General features: G+C 31.5%; 1 protein-coding gene across 1 annotated transcript in view; it reads right to left on the reverse strand.

The window, feature by feature from the left end:
• Positions 1-13,956, reverse strand: part of LOC100573316 (shootin-1) — a 49,878-nt gene extending 35,922 nt beyond the window's left edge. The window contains exon 1 of the mRNA XM_029489366.1: positions 13,574-13,956. The gene's annotated coding sequence lies outside the window, so the exon portion shown is untranslated. The remainder of the gene's footprint in view (positions 1-13,573) is intronic.
• Between the last annotated feature and the right edge of the window lie 4,873 nt (positions 13,957-18,829).

An 18,829-nucleotide genomic window follows, 5' to 3' on the forward strand; every position in this document is an offset into this window, starting at 1 on the left:
AGTTCTATCGAGGGAAAGCTGTTCAGATTATAAGTTATACTAAAAAAATTGAATCACCCCCTCTCTCTCTCAATGGTCAAGCTTTAGAATTTAGATGCGACAAAGACACGTGAGCCGTGTACTATACCTACTGCAGCAGAGATAATAATAATATATACCTACCTAGGTACTTCAGGTATACGTTCGATCGTTATCGACGAGCATACATCACGCACGTATTGTTCTTCATAATATATATATATATATACATATATACATTATACAAATACTCAATATCGAATATCTTGGCCATTGTCGATGCATATAATTTATATTGCTTTGCGACTAATGGGTATTGCATATATTAAAATGTATAAAATAAAATTGTATTTGCAAAATGTAAAATGGTCGAGTGACTTTTTTTTACATTATTCAAACGCGATGAGTTATGTATATATAATAATACTCTATACTATATAGGCTCCGTGCAGAGAGGTTAACGTGTTTATTACATACACATATTTAAATATATAATATATATAATATATAGATTTACACAACGTACCTATTATATACGTATGTATACTATATAGCATTATAACAAATGCAGTTGACTATATATTATACAAGCTAGCTATACTATATTATGATGATTAAAAGGAAATTTTGTTTCTTTTATCCTCGAACTTTTAAAAGAACCTAGTCTATCAATAGCCTATGACGAGGGTTAGGTTAGGTTAGGTTAGTAACCTAGCTTGGGATACTCTGTACATACTCACGGATACATTTTATATTAAATAAATATAATATTGTGAGTACGGATTAAGTAATATTACGACTTTTTTTTTTAATGTTTAGATTATAATATTATAATATATAGCATTTTTGGTGATGTAACTTATGCTAAACACTTCTCAAAAATAAAAATAGTATCCTATACTTACTTAGGTAAAAACAAGGGTATATAAATCAGGGCCAAGGCGCCCAGCTCACAAATTTAAACTGCTTAGAAAATCAGAGGCCGAGTTTACAACCACCCAATCTATGGTATATGAGTGGTACTCGCAATGAAGATGTTTTTACTTCTAAATAATATTACTAATAGATATAATTATTATTTATTATTATATCCTTACACGTTTCTCCCGCGAAAAAATATTTTCAAAAAAAATGTTTAACTATTATTAACTGACAAATTATCCGTTTTTTTTTTAAATTAAAACATTTTTATTTTTGCGACACTACTTACCTTACAAAAAATTAACCAACGAACGACGACACAATATAAAACCACAATTTAAATTGCCACAACGTTGGGAACAAAATAGTTGGCCAAACGAACGAACGGGTATTGGGGTGGGAAACGTACAACCGGGAAACCTGCTTAGGACGACGTGCACGTCGCGCGCAAACAAGTGTCTACTATTTATTTAAACTAACTCTCCGGATATTCGTTACAATACTTAATATAAGTATAGTAATTTATAAAAATGTTTAAGCTCCTTTACCATGATATTTATAAACATATGGTATTTTTTCCAATACACTTTTAATTTTCTTATACTTATTGTGATAATTGTCACTATAGGTAATATGCCTCCAAGAGATCATCGAGTATATTTTATAATATTAACATGCCCCGCTATTAAATTCATCATGACGTTGGTAAATATATTTTATTTTATTACGCCGTATGACACTCCATTACTCCAAGGTAATATTAATTGGTGTAATACTATAATCAATATTCGTTCATTGAGGGGAAATAAAATTAAAACTGCTGCCCATATAGCATATCCTAACATGAATAATCATCGGTGAGATAAGATATAAAAATATGAAATAGTATAATATTATGTTTATAATCTAAATACTGCTCGAAATACTGTATTCAAACGCTTAAAATAATAATATGTAGCATGTGTGGTCGTGCGTAGAGTGTTATCTGCAGCTGCAGTTGAAATAGTGTGAAGAAATATTATGCTGATGCCTTCTATAAACAATAAAAGGTTAAGTATTTTGATAAAATTTAAGCTGATTTTAAGGATTTCTACAGGTACTAATAAAAAATAGATCTTATTTATGTCATTATTTATCGTGTAGAACGTCTTAGAAGTGATCTTAATTAAAATAAAATAGCAAACAATTATAATATTATAGTGCTTATTATATGACATACATGTCTATACCAGTATAGTATGAATATAAATAGAGCGAATCCATGATAAATCACAATTTTATTGGTATGATGCGTGACTATTATACCAAGATTTTATTAATATATTCCAAACCTAGGCATGTATAATACACATTGTGTGCAAATACAACAAATTCTAAAAAAAGCGTCGAAGAGAAGAATGAAATTCTCTCTATTTTCGAAAAAGAGTTCGTGAATAATAATGGTCCCTGATGTGCACCCTTTCTTTTTCCTTTACTAGCCGCTCAGTGCGAAATCCTCGGGGAGAGGGTGGTGGCGTTTCGTCGGGTAATAAAAATATGGATGATGTTCGTTTCGGAAGACTCGTCTCGCCGAAATGTTGTAACACCACACATCTATATTACTATCACTGTTTTATATAATATTATTAGCACTCACAGATATAGTTACGCTAAAGAGATTCGATCGAAAACCGTAGTGAACCGGACCTCGGGCCTGGATAAAACAGACAGCGACGACAACCGTCGTTATTGTGGTAAGACTTGACGACCAACCGAATATATTGCGGTTAACCACTCACCACGAGTATGCCACACACAATGATATGTTTGGCGGTCACCTTGGCCGAGCTAACTGTGGTCACCTACGTACGAAGGAGCCACGCGGAAACATAAAACCATAGAATTCACCAACGAATTTGTCAGCGAAATCCAGAGTGGTTTAAGCGCAGTAAACAGTCGAAGCTACCCCCAATTTATCTTTTATGGTAATCGCGCTGAGCTGGTAACCTCGATATTTTCTCATATTGTCAAGTCCTTGACTACCATCGCGCTGTTTTTGCATTATTATTTATTATCAATTTTATGTTTTAGTTTCACCGAGTCCACGAGTGCATACGTTAACAAGTCATGTTGTGCAGCACGGCGAAATTCCGAACGCGAACCTCAACAACCAAGCTCGTCGTCGTTAGCGTGAGTGCTTGTATGATATTGAATGTCGTGTTCAGTGGTACAACGAACCTAAAATAACCCATTAACAATCTGAAATCTATCAACCATTATTAAATTGTGTTTAAACATTTTTAGTTCTTACAAGTATAGTTAGATAATAGGTACCTTTACTATAAGATATCTTTAGTTATTACTTTTTGCATTCAGCGCCTAACCAAAGAGTAGATGAAAATAGGGTATATTATATGTGACCCAACTACCCTTAAATCTTAAAAAAGATGATCGAGAAGCGACAGCTCTCAAAAACCGCATTTAATTCGTACCTGCACGGCTGCATAACACAATCATTGGTCCTAATCATCCGGCCCGTCGACCCGTACCGTCTGTTTCCCAAAGATTATTACGCACAAATCTGTGCTCAAAGTATAGATGCACAATTAGTCACATAAATTGTTTGCAGGTTACGGTATATGTAGGTAAAATATACAGCTTTATACACTTCTATATAGTACGACTGTTACATAGAAATTAGAAATTGTATTGTATTTACATTTTGGATATTATATTATGAGTAGGTATACCTAAGTTTTTATAATCCAAAGAAATCCTAGATAATAACGAATGTTCGCGTTGTAATGTTGTATTGCGATTTATTTTAGTGTTGGTTAATGTATATGATGGTGACACGTATTTTTGTGTTTTATCATTTTAAAATAGGTATTTTTTACTCTAGAACCCAAATTGAGCGAGTTCTATTTAGACTGCGTAAACGCGTTTTGTCTATGATGCGCGTGGATGAGAGAGAGAAAACAAACAGACCTCTTAAATAATTTGGGTAATTTTTGTATGATTATTGCGCAAGTGTGTTTGTCACACAGACACATGCTTCAAAAAATCCACTATAGTCTATAACGCATTCCATCGAGTATAGATTAGAATCAATAATTATCCCAAAACAATCCTTTATATTTTATGACAACCAACAAAAATATACTCATCGTATTCATTAAGCTATATACGTGTATGTCGTGTGTCTAGTGTCTACCAATTCAAATAAAAAAAATATCGAAAATGTACCTACTTAGATAATGCATAAGGCCGGGGGTATATAATAAGTAAATAGGTATAATTAACAAAAAAAAATCTGCATGAATATACAATATATATATTACTACAATTGTTTTGTTTTTATTTAGACAATAAATATTAAGTAAATGACGTCTTTCGAGTGTTTGAACTTTGAAAATATCAGTATATTTATTTATATTATATTATACGCAGACGTATAAGTATACTATATTCAGTGTAAATTATATACAAAATGGTATTCGTATCTAACTATGAGTCAACAGATTATAACTATTATATTCTCTACCAACAGTATTTTTTCAATACCTACTTATGATTTTTATCTGTTAATACTATTAATACTATTGAATTGTTTATTTTTGTAAAAGCTCATTTTATTAAATTTATAATAAAAGACGCAATGATTCCATACAAAAATGTGTTATAAATGATTTTTATTTATTCCGATTAGCGATACATAATATATTATAGTGATATATTTAATAAATAGGTACTAAATTATTTAACAAAATGTGATATTATATAGTACTGGTATCAACGATATCGTGTATACAAATTACGTTAAGAATCTTGATGTTTCCATTATATTATATTCACTATAGCCTATAGGTAATGCAATATATATAATATTACGAATATACCGATAATGTATTATTTAACACTTGTGACACCGTACCATTATAGTCGTAATACATTAAAATGACTCACAGACGTTAAGCTCATTAGTCATTACTGTGTTTTATAAAATCTTAAACGTACAAATATTATTAAAACCAACTATAGGTATACCAAACGAATTGTCGTTTGAAAATACGATAATTCGGATAATTTATATACCTAGTTATTAAGCATTAAGTGCACTGGAAGGATCATTAAAATATAATTATAGGTACATACATTACGATTATAAATCGTTATACCTACATAAATTTGCATAATATTATATTGTTAAAAGCGCAATTGCGTACATAAGAACGTGTTATATCCGCGAGGAGATCAGTAGCATACCACATACGCGCAATAATATTTCGATCGTACATTTTCTGCGGGTACAGCAATTTTTGTAACCCCCTATAACTGCAATGCTCCGAATCGATATTTTCGACTAACTACAACTATATTATAGCTGCAGTATAATAATATGCTAAGTACAAGATATATTCCTATTTTAACAGTTGAGAGTTTGAGACAGCAAGCCCGGAGAAAAGTCACTTTGTTACTTAAATTATTATTTATTTCTACAATAATAGTAATATTATGTACTAAGTAAAATTATTTCAATTAATAATAAATATTAGTGGTTACACTAACCTACTGGATGGTGTTATAAAATAAATAACACGTTTAGTTCACAATAAATCTTAGTTTAAAATTTAACTCATTATTTAAGTTAATTAGCAAACTTCAAAACTAAAAGTAACTTAGGTATACAGACCATATTACACTTAGTACAATAAAGCTAGAAAGAATCACTTATAACTTGTAAAATCTTAAACTCAATAATGGAAATCTGAATGCAAACTTGGCACTTTACGCATATTATATTATGTACTTATATTGTCAATCTTAATATTATAGTTTATAATGTTTCCTAATCCCACGCGTATTTAGATTTAGATACTATCGTTTACACTTATGAGTTGAAGGTATCATTAGTATCAAAGTATTATTTATTTATTTCTCATAAATCAGGATATTTTCGCACATCATAATATTATTATATTATAGAAACTCTATAATATAAGTACATTGTCCACAAGTACATTGTTTGCATTTAGGATTAACAGGACAGAGAAATCTATAGGACAATAGACTTTGTGACACAATTCTATTAGCGAGTACTGTTTTTTTAAACTACAGGTACCTATAGTATCATTTATTATAAAGTACTGTTGTACGTATACACAATGCGGGCGAGATACACCCAAAAGCTGGATTTACTAACTACGCTACAATACGCTATAATCATAAACACCAAAATGGGACCTAACCCCTACAACAGATAATTAATTTGAAAAACCAAACGATTAGTAATCTATTATTTCGTTGAAGCCAAACGTGTAAACGAAATGCATTATTAATTTTTACGATCGTGCCTATTCAGTGGCTTAAAAATAATATACAAAATATAATATAATATAATATATTATGTTGATTTTATTATTTTTAATATTATAATCGTTCCTATTTTCTAGCAGTTGTAACTACTTGTATGCGATAGTCGTCATCGTTATTGTGCCAATAGTTATTTTGTATTCTCTGTAAAATATAATATGTACAGCGTACAAACTCTTCATATCTAAGCGTTTTGTAGTTGGTTTTGTACGTCATATTACATCATTCACGAATCACGGTGATGCGAAATCATACGTAAACATTGAAAATTATCTTATGCAATATTGAATTGAAATTCCGAACAAAAACAAAAAAGGTTATAATTTTGAGTCAAATGACCATGACATGTGGATAATCTATACCAACCATTTACCGTTCACCCATTTTATAATCATAAATCATCTATGTTCTATATCATAATCATATTATATTATATCATTTATATCCGTATAGAACTGTCATAAAAAATGGGTTTTTACGAAGAGCTAAAATATTTAGTTTTTCATTTTAAATCACCTATACCTGTTATCTGTACCTATACATAGCTCACAAAAAATTGCATTCCACGTTATTCTCAACTCACCTCGCATTGAAAATTAAATAAAATTCCATAATATTAACAAACTATAAAAGATATTCTATCGTCGATGGAAAATGTTAGACCACCGCAAAGTTAAGTACGTGATTCATTTATGTAAGCATATAATATTATAATGCCGGAAAAAAGGTTCCCAGAAAAAAAGTCCCCGGTAAAAACGTACCCAGAAAAAAAATTACACCCGTTTATAAAACCATAGATATTATAAAGAACATAATATTATATTATTTATTGTTTGTATGTTGTACCGGTATTGTTATATTTTATAAATTACATACAAAATAAAATTACTATAGTTGTTCTATAGAAACATCATGAAAAGTATAAATTACTTTGCATCTCAACATTTGAACACCATTTAACATTTACTATTTTCACATTGTTTTTGCTGAGATCATTTGAAATCGTATAGCCATAGCGAAAAGCCGATCTGCAGAAGCCGCAGGGGTCAACATTTTTTAAGTCTGGTAGTATAGACATAGAAAGTCTGGTATATTTCACCCATACAGAATAAAATACCGGAACGTCCGTGTCGAACTCGAAATATATTTTTAATAATATACCAATATTATACGCGGGGCTTAGTATAGCTGATATTTAAATGTTTTCCTTGTATATCGCTGCGGGGTTCGCACAATCGTTGGTAGTCGTTAGTCTGTACATACCTACTACATATCCATATTATATTATATCTGTAGGGGAAAAAATCATATATTTTCCGATAATACACGTCTGCCGTGGTGGTGAAAACACGTCATTACATGTTATAAAACGTGTATTATTTTTCAGAAAAATTGAATAAAATAATTGATTCTTCTATTCGCACTCCTGGGCGGCACTAGCGATCTAGCCGCGGGGAAATGTTATTTTTCGAAAAAATGTAAATAAATGTTTTTACGACTGAACACCTGGTAAGAGAAACCAGTTCCGCCACCGCCGCATCTGCATAATACGTACCTCTATGGGAGACTAACGAAAAGAGAATATTATCTACAATCCAACTACGATGATAATCACCAGACACGGACAGTTTTGGTCCAGACACGTACCTAATACTTTACTATTGTTGTTATATATATTTATTATGATCATCATTAGGTATGCTAAACACTGCCCCGGTCGTATTATGAGTCATTCGGACGCGTGAGTCACTAAAATGCGGTTTGCCGGTTTTTTTACGAATCTAGTTCGTGAAAATTGACATGTTCGACGACTGCTGCAGTGATATAATTATTATTAAACGTAGATACCTAATTCGTATTCCGTGGACGCACGTAAAGCAATGACGGGTCATATAATATAATCTGTTATAATTTAAATATTATGTACATTGCATATATTATTATTAAACACGATAACTTCTAGAAATTCACTGGAATATCAGACACCGAACATCGCAATCGATGCACTTGGGTATCTGTCGAATTAACTGCAGTTAACGCATTAACGCATACGACCAGCACGCATTGAATAATAGGTACCTACCTACTTCCAGCTACATCGGACCGATCGTGACATAACGATGATTGGCTTTTTTATAGTCAATCTTGATATTGCGGTTTTTTAATAAATATAGGTGTTATTTCCTCAGCGAGTACCGAGTTGTGCAAAGATAATTGTGGGTCAAAAATAATGTATTATAATTAGGTATTGTAGATTTTTTTTAGATATATTATAACTTATAACTTATAAGTACCTATAAAGCTATACCTAATCATGGATCACAGACTAATATAGTTATAATAATTTGGAATTCTTATAAATTATTGTGAAGGATAAGCCATAAGCGTTATTTTTTTCTAGATATTGTGTACAGTAAAATGTATAGATACATTCATTTTATTTTAAAAACAATTCTCAAACAACTAACGGCAAACAGTAATATTTACATAAAATATTTAGTTAAAGTTTGCAATAATTTTTTTAATTTTCAAGGCCTTTTTCCATAAACGACGAATATATAAACTATACATATATACTGTATTATAATTTATAATACTCGTCGAATTTTTTAACTACGCGTCCCACGTGCACGTAATTTAATGACATTAAAATATTATTCACGCACTTTACACATAATATAATATGAAATTGTCGTAATTATTACCATTCATTTAATTTTTTTCACAATAACTTTTTTCCAAGTCTACAGAAACCTATATATCTCTTAGTTGTGTTTTATTTTTTTAATAACCGAGAATGGGACGTATGGAAAATCCGTCACAGTATATACCTATTTTAAAAATGCCCTTTTTCAAATATGAAAAATTAAAAGTCTAAATTACGTACGAGTATAAAAATATAGCATTTTTTACAAGAACTATTTAAACTAAGCCAATGATACAAAATTATTAAAATTATTTTATTATTAAAAATAAAAATAAAAATATAATTTTTTAATAATACCACCTGGCGTTGTCCGGGAAAAAAATTGTGATTGTTCAACTCATTTTGGGTGTAACACGCTTTGGCAGCAATGCCTTTTAAAGTGTAAATGACTATATTAAATTTTAATCTCGATTTTAATGTAAATAGCCATCCCGACCGGTGTTGTCTGTAAGATTGGCTTGTGATTATGCGAGCAGTTTATTATCAGGTAGGCAATCTAAGGTAGATTGCGGACCCCGTAAGTGTAAATATAATTTAACTCTAAAGTATGAAAGTTTCTCCAAGTTTGTAATTTTTACTTAATTTAACCTACGTTTGATTAATACAATCAATTAATACTAACCTAACTTAACCGTACTAAAACCAAATTAATAAAAAAAAACCAAACATTTTTCAAAATAAAAATGTAAAAATAAGAAAAAAACAATGAAACAAAAATGTACCACGAATAGTAGTACGAACTTTAGACATTCTATACTGAAATACATATAAGTGCCAACTGGCTTATCGCTTATCGCTCATCTTATAATTATTATTATTAAAACCAATAATAGCAACCATTTATAAACAAGAATGTCCATCGTAAATCTCAAAATCCATGTTTGAGCACCTCCCGTGGTTGGACCTATAATTTACCCTTTTTTAAGTAGCCTATCTTCTTCTCAAAGGTTAGGAATGCACAAAGGACATACAGACAGACAAACATTATATATATTATACATATAGATAATCATCTATAAATTTGTATGCCAAAAATTTAAAAATATATAAAAATTTTAATTTAAAAATGGATAAAAATTAATATTAAAAAATCTAGTAGTAATAATACAATTTGGACAATTTGGACAATTTGGATATAAAATATAAAACTTGACACCGACGGCGTTTCCATAATATACAGATTATAGTATACTATTATAGTATACTGATTACAGGTAAGAAAATAAAACTGGTGAACTTGACATTAGACATTTTCATTACCATTTTGTTTAACCGGTGTTTTGGTGAAATCTAAAATCACTCCCAAGAAATGTGACCGTATGTTATTAGTTGTAACTTATGTATATTATAGGTATAATAGGTAAAACTATGATGTATAATCAATGGGTACTTTGTTATTAGGTCAACTACAGTGCAGGGAATTCCGGACGTACGTGCCTCTCATCGGTTTAGTCATTCTAGGTTTTGACACATTTCACAGTATTTCAATTATTAGATATCAAATTATTGTATGATATTATTGACATGTAACATTATTATGTGTAACATATACGCGCATATACGTCATGTTGAAAAAATATCAAACTAGATATATACCTAATACAATATTGTATAAACGGTTATAATATCCTATATGAGAGAAAGCAGCGACCGCGACAGATACAACGCGTACGAGTGTTCGTGAGGGAGAGAACAGCACTACTGGTAAAGTGGTAACCGTATAATTAACGTGACCGCAATCGTAAAAGTTAGCATTAAACTTCATCACTTCCAATAAAAAAAATTTGTTATAACAAAAGCATAAGAATCGATCGTAAAATTGCATCCAGTCTATTACAATAATTAATAATTTATAGATAATTATTATTTGCAGAACAGAAAATAGTATCTTGCATAACATTAAATTTCCTATACAGTAGTAGTAGTAAGTCGGGAGTAAGTTATAAACAAAGATGCGTCCTGTACTCCTGTCTCTTCTCTATGAGTAATTTTAACGTTCGCTTTCCACGACGAGGTAAATTAAAAAATTCATAAAATGTCTGAAGTGGGTGATGTGTTTAATGTAACACGCATTCACATAACATACTCAGATGACGTTAAATTGTGTTGCTTAAAATCGTTTTATTCAATTTAAATAGTTCTTGTAAAATATTGTATTAATTCTATAGTGATATATACTTTTTTTAGATTTTTACATTTAAATTTCAAATTAGGAAAAAATAAATTTTTTTAAATAGTTTTTTAATTGAATACAATACTGTTAGAATAACTTATCAATATATCTGACAATGTATTATTATATTGGAAATAAAAATATCAGCTCGTTTAAAATTAAGTTAATAGAAAACACATCATGGCTGCGTAAACCGGATGGCCGTTTGATAGCTGACTTAAATATTTGCAGAAAAATTCGGCAGAACGGAATTAAAAAAATACTGCGACGATAAGCACAGGATACTATTATTAACGCATTTCTGACGACGTCACAATATTACTTAATATTATTACGTCGTGGCAGAGAAAATTATTATTGTTTTGTGCGATAAGGTTTTTAAATTCATACACAATATTCAGATATTGCCTGCTGCACAGCATTCAACACATAATCATATAAATTATTATAAAAATAAAACCTTTGTGCGTGAAACGCGGCATATCACGTAAAAAAATACTATTGTATGCGCACCACTATTTACATAATACATAGGAGGCACTTAACCTGCATATAGGTATTACCGCCTTGTCAAACGCAGATTATTGGCTCCTTCGTCCATGCACAAATCCTTTTGTTATGTTTTTACTTCGTGGACATAGACTTCTGTGATATAGTGTAATGTGGCGTTTTAGCGCACCTATAAACGGTCACACAAACTGTACACGTAGGTACTTCACCTCGTACACGATATCTCGATTAATAGAGTTTAAAGTGATCACAGAGTTCAAAGCGGCAGTTTTTAATGCGTTCGCATCCAGTCGTGCGGTCAGTGCAGTATTATATATTATACGATCATGACAACACGACCCCGTGATACTTGTGCGAGTCTGCAGCCGGAACATTAAGTAAACAATATATTATACCTAACTTATACGAATAATACACCCGCGATAGTGAATAGGTAATAAATTACAATATTATTTATTTTCATATCGTTGCACACGATGGGCGGAGGTGCAGTGTTATACCGGCGGATAGTATAATTTGGGTAGTATAGGGTAGTCGGGTAGGTTTCCATTTTTCGGGACACCGTTGTCGAGGGCCATACCTATACAAATTAAAGATTTTGAATTCAAAGTTTGTTTTTAAAATTAATTTCTAGTTTTATAACTTGGTTTGTTCATAGATAGGTACAGGTGTGATAAACGGTCCTATAACAACATTTTTGTGTACAATCATATACATAAGTAATTTTTAAATTAATTTACTAAAATATTTATTAAATATTTTCAAAAATCGTTCGAAACTATGAAATACAATGGAAAAAACTCGAACATAAATTGATGCGACGAGTGTCTTATTATCTTCTTATTTTTATAGTTTTATAAAAAAAATATAAAATGTTAGTTTTTTAAACATTTAGACGTTAATAGACTGACGGTCGACGCTTAAAAATGTTTACCTAAAGTGGGTAGAGAAATGATAATATTATATTTTTATGTTAATTGACATCTCGTCTACAGCAGGCTGTAACTGATATTATTCGATGTATAAAAAGGGTATTAATGCCGATGATGGTCTGCCGGCGATAACGAATAGAGTGGTGTAATTATTTACAATGTTATTGTGAGAATCGGTAGATAGACTGATACAGATTAGATAGAAGTTATCAAAGTGGGAAGATAATTTGAAAATCGTCGTATCGACCCGTGCCCATATTATGTCCATGGTTTTTAAAACTAATCGATTACACAGTATGGTTATGGTTTATTAACACTTTTGACATGATAATTTCGAACCCGCCGGGCAAGTCTTGATTTTTGAATTTATCGTTTTAACTTATAAATATACCCAGCTATTATAAACATTATTAACGTTTTACGATCACTCTGGCAGTCGTAATAGTTTAGTTCAAAAGTTCAACTCGAATCCGACGCGCTGTTATTTATTACAATATTGTACAACAGTCAACAAAGTGGCCCTTCGCTGGCGTTTTTCCCTACGTATTCCGAGTGCGAGTAAACGTGTAATCGTGTAATGATAAAAATACTATACAGTGTACCTTCAGAATTTTTCCTAATATTTCGTCGAATAAAAAGTAGAAATTCGGCTCGAAAGAAAACACGTCAGACATGGCGAGGGTGCGAAACGAGCTCAGGTAAGTACCCGCAGTATTGTAACGGGTTTATGGGAGTATAATAAAAAAACACCGAAATTCCAACGACGGACATTTATACCCCAAGACACGGGTGGTTGTAGGTATAATAGCGTCGTGAAATATACTATAATATGCAACATATTATTGTTCTGCGCTACGACGATTTGTACAACAAATTTATTGTAATATCGGTAGGTCTGTTCGTCGACGACCAAAATATAATAAATATTATAATCCCAACTCTGGTAAAAACCCAAATTACCTGTTTGTGGCGGCGTCCGAGAAATTATTAATCCTGTGCACTGCACACGGCGGCGGTAACCAACGGAAGATCCGGTGTCATCGAGTCATCTCCGAAGTCGGGTCGGGTCAGGACCACACGTCCGATACGCACACCCGGCGAGTTGACCGTATTTTATTTTAATGTTTTGGTGAAAATCTCTACGTCGAATCGCGTATCTCTCTCTTACACCCACAATCGAAAACCCACCGAACCGCTTATATGCGACGGAACACACAATGTTACGATAATAACGAACGAGACGCGGACCGCATTCACCGGACGACTGCGATGTACTACGACGCTGTTCACGACCGTTCAGAACCGCATGTGGCACATACCTACCGAGATAACGTGTGCGCGCAAGTACCACACTACCACAACCACGCTGATAACGAGTCGTTATTGAAGGCCACCGCGCGCGAAAACCACCACCACGGTCGTCGCCGCTACCATTGTGCGCTATAATACCATAGCACGACAGGTATAACACTAAAATCCGATAAACAATACTAATAATTCATAATATTGTGTGTGGCAGGTATAATGTACCTGGTTATTAGTAATTATTATTATGTATTAGCATTATTCCGAGTTGTGAATTATTGTGACCGACGTCCGCACTGCCGGGCGCGAGATACCGTTTTAAATACAAACAACTCGAGCACTAGTCACTTGTAACGTGTTATAAAAACATTAAAAAAGTATTACTATTCTGTTAGGTTGACAAAAGTGTATTACAAAATAAGTTACATTTTTAGGAGATTTTATAACTGTCTTGGTTACCTGTCGTAGGTTATGTAGTTTATACCACCGTCCACGGACTAGAGAGTAGAGAGAATGGATTGGAAACGACAAATGGCAGACGGATGAGGGGGATACGGAGATCTTAGGGTTCGTGATAGATGTGCAAGGGGGGGGGGGAGTAAAAAGTATCTACGTAAAAGCTACGAGCAAGATACCAGTTAATATGATGATTATAGGTAGGTGGGAGTGTGGGAACGTGGTACACAACTACGAACACAACACGTACGTCCTCGCAAACTTTCTGCGGCTCATTGCAAGGCTCTCGTTTTCAGTTTATAACATATCTTAGTATCTTAGTCCAAATTACCTTTCAGAATATTAGCTGCGATGACTTGTGAATTTTATGTCTATAAGGTTTATACTTCCCATTTCTGTCCTTTGGGTTTTACAACCAACTGCCAAGCCCGAAGCTCGAAAGGTCTCGGGCGTCGAATATTATTGTAATTTAAATGTGTATATACACATTCGTGCAGTCGTGTATATTATATCATTAAATCGTATACTTGTGTACCTACGCGTCACCCGATATTCAAGTCGTATATTAAAATTTTTTTTTTTGGTTCACTTTCGTTCCCAACGCCTTATTCGATATCGCTCGTAGTTGATTTAATTACGACGGCGTGTGTTTCAAGGCTTGTCGATTAAGGCTCTACATATTAAAACGTCAACCACTATTGTGCCAATAGTCCTATAATACTGATTACTGTACCCACTACCCGATATGATATTATTTACACGACGAGAGTGTGTATAGGTACACATTGTAATAACATAGAGCCTAACTAAAATCTGAATACCGATACTTGCACAGTGTTGTATAACAATATAATATTATGGCCATTGGCTTTCGCAGTGGCGTTTTATTCACATATAGCTTTCATATCGGTTTTAAAATATCTATATCAAACGGTTTTTAATAATCATTTTTCATTATAGGTAGGTATAATAATATGTTATGTCTTTGTGTTAGAACAGAAAACAGAGTACCGCCATACTCATACTGCATACTGTACCATACGCCCTTATGAAAATAACGTTTATTTTGTACCTTTAAGTTATTTAATGCAGACAACCGTAGATATATAATACAATAAGCATTATATGTCTATGCAGACAGCTGTAGTTATTACCGCAGCACTCCGATATAGTCTCCCCCCCCCAACATCACACACACCCACATACACACAATATCAATGCCACATTATTCCTACCTATAGACGCGTGGACCGCCGGGAATTCGTAGCAATAACAAAGACTGTTTTTGTGTATCTTTATAAATTTATAATACAGAAAGAATAGATTTTATATAATGGGTTATTATAATAAATTATAATATACGTAAAAAAATGACTTACAAGAATGTGTTTTAAATTTCGACCTTTTTTTTTATATAGTAAGGCACCTATATAGTATATATGTATTAGGTAGGTATAATAATATATAATATAATATGTAATATGCATATTAAAAGATTATAAAATATCTACCAGACTGTTTGCAGGTCACCCTCTGTATCCTCGAACGCAATTCAATATGGTCATTACTCATTACACGTTTAAGATTAATAACAATTGACGGAATAAATATTATAAGTACATAACATTATATTATAGAGTCCATATATAGGTTATGCAAACATATAGGTATACGCGTCTATAATAACTGTTGCCGACTGCCAAGTCGTTTAATTGATATAAGAAATGTATTTTATTACACGTAATTTACGTTCCTGCCTATTTGTCAAACGTAGGTATATTGCATAACTACATAAGACACATAATAAAACAATAATAATATGTACCCGATAGTGCTGCAGGTGTACTGGAATATCTACCTAGTTTATTGTTCTCAATAATTTATTGAAATATTTTGTCTCGTTTTATAATAATAACTAGTTGTCTAACTGTTTAAAATAATATTACTATTATTTCAATCATAAACATTTTAATTTTTTTTATAGTATTTATTATTTAATATTTATTAAAGATACTAATAGGTATAAAAGTGTAACAACACTTATTGTTTCATAGGTATAGGATAATAAGGGTTATTAAAACCCATATATTGGACATTTATCATGGAATTATCTGGACACTTGATTTTATTGTTTAATGAAATAATGACTTTTTTTGACAAAGATTTATTTATGGTAAAAAACATAATAATTAAATCTAAAAAAATTAGTTGATGACGTATATAGATAATGCACAACACTGCTTATATAGTTATAAGTTATAACTAATAACAAATAAATAATAACGAATAACTAATAACAAATAAAGTATAAAACTAATATTTTATATTATTTTATCATAATAAAAAATAAAACGGATACGAAATCTACTAATTTGTTTGCTTAACACATTGTATCAGTGGATGGCTAAAACATTGAAAACAATATTTCATTGAACATTGTACTTATTACTTATATATAGGTAACTTTTAATAACAATCTCTAACAAAAAAATTAATATACAATATTATGTCAAGCTTTTTATAAAATCAATGTATTTGATTGGCTACATTTATAAATTATAAATAGTTAGGTATATAGGAATACGATATGACTTACATATTATGTAGCTTCCCACTTGCGTATATATTGTTTTACGACGACAGCATACAGCGTACAACAATATGTTGTTATATAGGTAGATATATAGGTTATATAGGTACCTATTTCATGGTTGAACTACGGTAACAATGATTCAACCATTCATCAACTATATTAATTGTAAATAGAAAATATTTGATAATGAAAAACCCGTCCAGAGGTTGAATCATTCCAACATTTCCAAAATCGTCCAGAGATTTCAGAACATGTGAAAAATATAAATAACTTGCGACATGATGAGATCTAGTATAAGAGAGAAATGATAATGTTTTAATTGTCCGTCTCCATTTCACACAGCTGATAACTGTAAATTAAAATATTATTCATGCAAAAAATGTAATCGTAAACATAACACAATATTACACTTTTAAAAGACTCAAGTGGAGCGACAATTACAAGACCAGTCTTCAAATATTATTCCACTGTCTATATTGGCAGTTACGTATCCAACTTAAGCTAAATGTATGATATCACTGCCAAAACCCATTAGGAACTTATATTCTGTTCGAGTTAAGAAACGTATTCGGCGGCCGACTGGTGCACAATCGGAGTCGGTAAATTGCATCCCCCAAAAAAGGTCATAGTGATATTATAATATGTAAATTGCAGCCCATGTACTTATAAAACATACCTACGTAAATTGCGTCCCGGGTAAATTTGAAATGTACATAAATTGCGGCCTGGGATATTCCGATTTCCGGTCGGCCGTACAATTTAAAGATATGTATTAATCTTTCATTGGTCGATGTAGTTCAGCGTTTCAGGAGTAGATGACATGGTTAGGGTTGTAACGGTATAAGCTCATCATCGGGTTCCAAAATGAAGCGCTCGACTGTGAAACTAAGCATGCTGCCCACTAAAGCAGATGCTGTTTCAGTTGAAAATTTAAATTTTCTAACAGGGCCATACCACGGATACACCGCGCACATATTAATATAAATAGGTATTAATAAGCCAGTATCAACCAATCGGCGACACGCACTGCACATATAGGTACACATTAATCTTATTAACCAATTAATAATCTTGTTTTGTGAATTATTATGAAAGAAAGGTCAATTGGAGTTGTGTATTATTGTTGTCTTTTTATCTATTTTATCAACCATCGTCTTGAACATTATATTTCGCGTTTGCTAACGAGACCTAATAATATTTTATATTATAAATTTTAATTGTGTGGGCACGAATTGCCTCTTTTTAGATTCTGAGTGGAACGATGAATGTATTGATTTTACAATGATGTGTGTTTTTTTATTTTTTTATTTTTTTATTTTTTTATTTTTTTATTTTTTTTGTGTCTGTGTACACGATAAGTAGTCGAAATAATGCTACGATTTTCAACTTCAGTATCTTGTTCGATCAGAAAGTGAATATCGTTGGTGCATTGGGGAGGTCAAAATTTAAATTTCCCAGTGGTTTTCAAAAGCGCCGGGAAAAACAAAAGAAAAATTAAGGAAAAACGGGAATTTTTACGCAAAATCGATTTTTTACAAAATTGAATTTGGTTTTTGGTGTAACTTTAAAAAAAATTACCGTAGATACATGAAATTTTGACTGAATGTTTATCTTAGCATCTTCTATACACCATAACATTTTCAAAATATTTTGATGTATTTTGAGCTCTTTACGGACATTTTTATTTTCCATTTTTTTTTAGTTTTTTTTCTAAAAATATCAATAAAATTTTATTTGTTGGATAAAAAAGCTTGAAAATTTAATAGAAGGCTCCTAGTATATTGTTTCAAAGGCAGATGAAAAATATTAAAAATCGTTAGTCACAGTTTTTTTTTTTAAGCATTTAAAGTTCAAAAAATGAC

The sequence above is a fragment of the Acyrthosiphon pisum genome, chromosome A2 (assembly GCF_005508785.2).
Source record: "Acyrthosiphon pisum isolate AL4f chromosome A2, pea_aphid_22Mar2018_4r6ur, whole genome shotgun sequence".
NCBI classification, from domain to species: domain Eukaryota; kingdom Metazoa; phylum Arthropoda; class Insecta; order Hemiptera; family Aphididae; genus Acyrthosiphon; species Acyrthosiphon pisum.